This window comes from Erinaceus europaeus, chromosome 12, assembly GCF_950295315.1.
Source record: "Erinaceus europaeus chromosome 12, mEriEur2.1, whole genome shotgun sequence".
In the NCBI taxonomy this organism is placed as follows: Eukaryota; Metazoa; Chordata; class Mammalia; order Eulipotyphla; family Erinaceidae; genus Erinaceus; species Erinaceus europaeus.
The window spans coordinates 102,515,392-102,521,770 of NC_080173.1; the positions used below are offsets into that span (position 1 = coordinate 102,515,392).

The following is a 6,379-nucleotide window of genomic DNA, read 5'->3' on the forward strand; positions in this document are numbered from 1 at the left end:
GGAGGTGCTCAAGGCCGCTGGCCAATCACAGACTAGGGGCCTGGACCCTCCTGGGCGTGTCCAAGCAGACTGGCCAATGAGATTGCTGGTGGGGTTCTGGGCGTGGCCTAGGCCTCTGGCCTATCAGAGCCTGGCTGGCGCCCTGTGGGTGGGCCTTCTGAAGGAAGCCCGCCAATGGGAGCTCAGAGCTGGCCTTAAAAGGCTGGGCGTGCTTCCAGGAAATGTGAAGCAGGGTTCAGCCCAGGGCCCTTTCTTGCAGAAGCTGTCCGGTGCACATGTGTATAACTCCGTTTGTGCCTCTGTCTCTATGAATGTGTGTGTTTGTGTGTGTGTGTGTGTGTGTGTGTGAGGGAGGGAGAGAGAGAGAACAACAGAATCACTGTGGCATTGGTGATTTTGTGCAAAACACTTGGCACATTCTGATTTACAGCTCAATATTGACACCAGTGCAGCTCTCCTTGGCCCTTGGTCACTTTTCTTCTTTTCAGATGTAAAGACACTGAAGAGGGAGAGGTTTTTGCCCTGAGGCTTGCACTGGGAACTAGCAGCTGCCCTGTTTGTGTTGCCAGACTAGGAAACCTGTGGTGCCTGTCCATGTGGAGAGTCTCCTGGATGAGTTCCTTCTCGAGCCTTTTTCGCTCGGTCCCGTTGGAGCTGCATATAGCTAATGATTTGGAGATTTTATTCCTTTGGACAATTCTTTTCCTGATGCAAAGTTTCTCTCCAGGTTTTAGCAATCAATTGTCTGAATGTCACATTGAATCCATTATAGAAAATGACTACATCAGTGTCTCTCTCTCTCTCTCTCTATATATATATATATATGTAACATGTAGAGGTCTGAAAATATTTTTTAGCTAGAGACCTGCACAGCTCTGGATTAGGGTAGCAATGTGGATACACCTGGCCCTTCTGAGCCACAGTCATGAGAGACATCTCACAGAGCCATATCGTATATCACTCTACAAAGCTCTCTCAGCACAAACTACCACTGCCAAATCATCTACTTCCCTCTTGCTCTTTTTGTCCACCGAGTCTTATCCCAAAACTGTAAATCAAAGAAGAAATAGACATAGTGCAGTTCCCTGCACACAGGACAGGCTGAGGCTGGACCAGGGAGATGCAATACGCCAGCCTGCATCTTGGCTGGAGCATCACTAAGACGACTTCCAATTTGGAGAGGCGAGGGCAGTTTTGGAGAGTGGGCTGCCGGCCAAGTGTTGCTTCTCAGAGTGGCTAAGACCTAGATGTTCTAAGTGTTACCTTTCCTCACAAACATAAAATAACAATGCCACTTGTAAGAAGTATGCATGGGCATGGAGGGTTTGTCTTCAGTGCTCTGGCACTGATCAACACAGGGCCAGAATTTCAGTCCTTGTCTGTCTCTGTCCTTCTGTCTCTCTGACTGTCTCTACGTGCCTTCTTCACTGGGCCCTTACTGGAAGTCAGTGCATGCATCGTGAATTCGGTCTTCCTGCTGTTGAAATTTTCCTTTCTTTGCCCTTTGGATTATTTAGTCTCCTGCACATGGTGTAGTACAGAGGGGAACTGAGGAGACAGTGATCCTGCTGCAGGTAACAGGCATATGTCCATCTCCAGCTGCAGCTGTCCAGGCCCTCTGTGCTTGACTCCCATTCTCCAGGGCCCTGAGGCTGACACTCAGCCTCAATGCAGCCCTCCTCACCTTCCTGCACAGCGTCCTTGTCCTTATTCCATGAGAGCCCCGGTCAAGGGAAGTGAAACTCGATCCCCCTGGCACACAGATTGTGCTTTCCCTCTATTGGGCCGAATGTAAAGGATCTGTGGTACCGATGGCCACACCAGTGTCCAGATTTTCCATGCAAAACGGAAGCTTCCAGTGTTCAGAAAGAGGGTGTTTTGATGGCTGTGAAATGTCTGTTCCAAGTGCCTCATGGGGTTTCAAATCCCATTGAAACCTGAAGCTCTTTCTTGTATCTAGGGAATGTTTTCACCACTGGCCAGAAGGGCCGCTCAACTAGGAGCACAGCTATCCCGGGGTCAGGAGGTCTGCCAGCCTGCTAGCTCCTGGAGGGATTCCTGAGTATGTCCTCAGGGCCCAAGTGTAAAAGGTGTTTCCAATTGCCTTGATTAGCAGCAGCCAGGCCCTCAGGTGAGGGGCGGGGCTGTGATCTTGACTGGAAGCCCCTAATTTGGCCAATGGAGGCATCCATCTTTTTTTGTCTGTCCATAGCAAGGGCCCGGGGAGTTTGTGCTTCCTGCAAGCAGAGCGACGTTGTATGGGACACTCATGCAAGCCTACTTCTGGGAATCTCTCTGAGTGTGATGTGTGGACACCAGTACACCATGATCAGGGATGTGAGGCCACAGGAGCAATTGCCTTAGCCGGACCCAAAGGGTAGGTGTAAGGGGCCGGGTTCATCCACTATTGTTTGGTTCAACACACTTCCCATCTATGTGGAAACACAGCCCTTTCTGGGTTCTTTCTGGGCTTGTAATCTGCTGCCCTGAGCAGTGGACTGGGAGCCTGGAGGCTGAGTAGGCAGCCAAACGTGACTGGACAGGCTCATGCCCCTGCATTCTGAGGGATGCCCCAGCTTCCCCCTTCGGCAGTGTTTTGATGATAGTGAAGCATGAGATTGAATCGGGAATTCAGGAGAGCTAGAAATGAGATTCCCCTTGCATATGCATTCTTGCTTAGTCAGAATCTGGGCTAGCTGGCTTTCTCTGACCAGCTAGGTTCTCTGTACATAAGTTGCAGGTGAGGCTGGCTACCTTGCCACCCATGCTCTGAGACTACTATAGGTGATCTCTGAGTACACACAGACACTCACAGAGAGACAGACACACACACAAACACATTACTGTCAGCTCTGGTAGTAGAGCCTATGGTGAAGGCTGGGGCTGTCTGGGGTCTGTGGGCATGAGAGCTGCTGCCTTATAATCTCTACAAGCCAGCTTTGAACCTGTCATCAATGAACACAGTCTAGGAGGTTTTTGAATTCTGGTCTCATCTATTTTTCTTCTCCCCTTCTCTGTCTCTAACTCTCACATGCTCTCACACACTCTGTCTTCACTCGTTGATATTTTACTTATATACTTATTTTCCTGACAGGCCCAGATATACAAAGAGAGTTACCAGAGCACTGCTGAGCTCTGGCTTATTGTGTTGGCGATTTCACCTAGGCTACTGGAGCCTCAGTTTGTAAGTCTTTCTGACACAAGCCATATTCTGTCTCCTCATTTCCATGCCAGTATCACTCAGAGTTTATAATAAAGATATACATACATATATATATACATATATACATATGTCTGTCATTTTTAGAATGGTCGACCTATGTATTTGACCTTCATTCAGAATTACCACATTTGTAACAGCCTAGTTTTTCTGAAATAATTGGCCATATAGTTGGAGCAGGATTCAATACAATTATAAATAATAGAACCTTCCAGTAGCATTTCTAATCGTGTTTCTATCAGCATCCTTATTGTAATTATCATGGCCCAGAACTTCCCTCCTTTTTTCTAGTGTAAGCTTCAATACGTATGTGTTTGTTTTCTTTCTCTGGAAATCTTAATTTCCCTGGACCCTGAAGTGTTAGGGAATTATTGAAGCAGCCCTCTGTTTCTCAGCAGATGGTTTCTATGTTTCTGCTGTCATCAGATCTTCTTGTGGTTTTTGTTTTTATTTTTTTTTATTTTTTCAAGTCCTCCTAGATCATCCCCATTTATTTGCATATTTATTTATTGAGTCAGGTATCACATGTGGGGTCATTTCTTCTGCTTGATAGATTTTCTCTTATAATTGAAGGGAACTTTTGATGCACAATACATTTCCTGTGGCAAATAGTACACACATATGGAGATGGCTTGGGTTGCCTGGGGTCTGTGGGCATTAGAGCTGCTGCCTTACAATCTCTACATCCCAGGTTTGAACCTGTCATGAATGAACACTGTCTAGGGGGTTTTTGACTTCTGGTCTATTTCCAACTCCTCTTTTTATTTTCTCTCCTTCTCTGTCTCTGACTCTCACAGGCTCTCACTCACTCTGTCTGCACTCAGTAATATTTTACTTATATCCTTCTTTTATTGACAGGCCCAGATATACAAAGAGAGTTGCCAGAGCACTGTTGAGCTCTGGCTTGTTTTGTTGGTGATTTCACCTAGGCTACTGGAGCCACAGCTTTGTAAGTCTCTCTGACACAAGCCATATTCTGTCTCTTCATTTCCATGGCAGTATCTCTGTGTCTACGTGCCTTCTTCACTGGGCCTTTACTGGAAGTCAGTGCATGCATCGTGAACTCAGCCTTCCTGTTGTTGAAATTTTCTTTTCTTTGCCCTTTGGATTATTTAGTCTCATGCATATGGGGTAGTTCAGATGGGAACTGAGGAGACAGCATTCCTGCTGCAGGTTCCAGGCATATGTCCATCTCCAGCTGCAGCTGTCCAGGCCCTCTGCGCTTGACTCCCATTCTCCAGGGCCCTGAGGCTGACACTCAGCCTAAATGCAGCCCTCCTCACCTTCCTGCACAGCGTCCTTGTCCTTATTCCATGAGAGCCCAGGTCAAGAGTAGTGAAACTCTATCCCACTGGCACACACATTGTGCTTTCCCTCTATTAAGCCGAATGTAAAGGATCTGTGGTACTGATGGACACACCAGTGTCCAGATATTCGATGCAAGGCTGAAGCTTCCAGGGTTCAGAAAGAGGGTGTTTTGATGGCTGTGAAATGTCTTTTACAGGTGCCTCATGGGGTTTAAAATGATTTTGAAACCTGAAGTTCTTTCTTGTGTCTAGGCAATATTCTCACCTATGGCCAGAAAGCCTGCCCATCTAGGAGCACAGCTCTGGGCCAGTAACCCGGGTCCAGGAGGTCAGCCTGCCTTCTGGCTCCTAGAGGGATTCCTGAGTGGTAACAAGTGTTTCCAGTTGCCTTTGCTACTAGGATTCATGCACTCAGGTGAGTGGTGGGGCTGCAATCTCTCCTGGAAGCTCCTGACTCGGCCAATGGAGGCACCCATCTTCCTTTTCTTTCTCCGTCTCAAGGGCACTGGGGAGCTTCTTGTTCCTGCATGCAGAGCGACTTTGCATTGGACACTCATGCATGCCCTCTTCTTGAAATCTGAGTGTGATGTGTGGACAACTGAACACCAGCGTTTGGGTCTGTGAGAAGCCACAGGAGAAATTCCCTTAGCGGGACCCAAAGGGTAGGTGTAAGAGGCTGGGTTCATCCACTATTGTTGGGTTGAACAGAGTTCCCATCCATGTTGAAAACACAGCTCTGCCTGGGTGCTTGCTGGGCTTGTAGTCTGCTGCCCGGAGCAGTGGACTGAGTCTGGAGGCTTACCAGGCATCCAAACACGACTGGCCAGACTCATGCCCCTGAATTCTGTGGGGGGTGCCCCAGCTTCCCCCGGTGACAGTTTTTGGATGACAGTGAGGCATGGGATTGAATGGGGAACTCAGGAAAGCAAGACATGAGAGTCCCTTTGCATATGCATTCTTGCTTAGACAGATTCTGGGCTACCTGATTGCCCTGACAGCTGGGTTCATTGTAGGTAGATTGCAGGTGAGGTTGGCTACCTAGCCACGTATGCTCTGAGACTATTATAGGTGAGCTCTGAGCACACACACACACACACACACACACACACACACATAGACTACTGTCAGTTTGGTAGTACAGCATATGGTGAAGGTTGGGATGTCTTGGGTCTGTGGGCATGATAGATGCTGCCTTACAATCTCTACAATGCAGGTTTGAACCTGTCATGAATGATTATTCAGTCTCATGCTTTATCGGGGTGTTCTGAGGTTAACTGAGGAGGCAGCTTTCCTGCTGCAGTTTCTAGGCCTTTTTCCTTCCCCAGCTGCAGTTGCCCAGGCCCTCTGTGCTTGACTCCCCTTCTTCAAGGCCCGGTGACTGACAATCATCCTAAACCCTGTCCTCCTCTCCTTCCTGCACAGCATTCTTGTCCTTATCCCATGATAGCACAGGTCAAGAGAAGTGAAACTATATGCCACTGTCCCAGTGTGCTTTCCCTATATGTGGGTCGAATTTGAAGGATATGTGGCACTGACGACCACACCAGTGTCCAGATTTCCATGCCAAAGGTGAATAAACTTCAAGTGTTTAGAAAGAGTGTGCTTTGATTGACCTGACTTCTGATGTGAAATGTCTATTCCAAGTGCCTCATGAGGTCCAATCATTTTGAACTGTGAAATTTCTTCTTGTGTCTAGGCAATATTCTCATCTATGGCCAGAAGGCCCACCAAACTCGGAGCACAACTCTGGGCCAATGAGCCGGGGTCAAGAGGTCAGCCAGTCCACAGGCTCCTGGAAGGATTCCTGAGTATCTTCTTAGGGACCAAGCTTTAACAGGTGTTTCCAAGTGCA

At 47.9% G+C, this 6,379-nt stretch overlaps 1 long non-coding RNA gene across 1 annotated transcript; it reads left to right on the forward strand.

Moving 5' to 3' along the window:
• The first annotated feature begins 2,293 nt into the window (after positions 1 to 2,293).
• Positions 2,294 to 5,266, forward strand: LOC132541776 (uncharacterized). The gene is made up of 3 exons (XR_009552869.1): positions 2,294 to 2,377; positions 4,780 to 4,942; positions 5,029 to 5,266. It is a non-coding gene; the product is annotated as an uncharacterized LOC132541776 (long non-coding RNA).
• Positions 5,267 to 6,379: the final 1,113 nt, after the last annotated feature.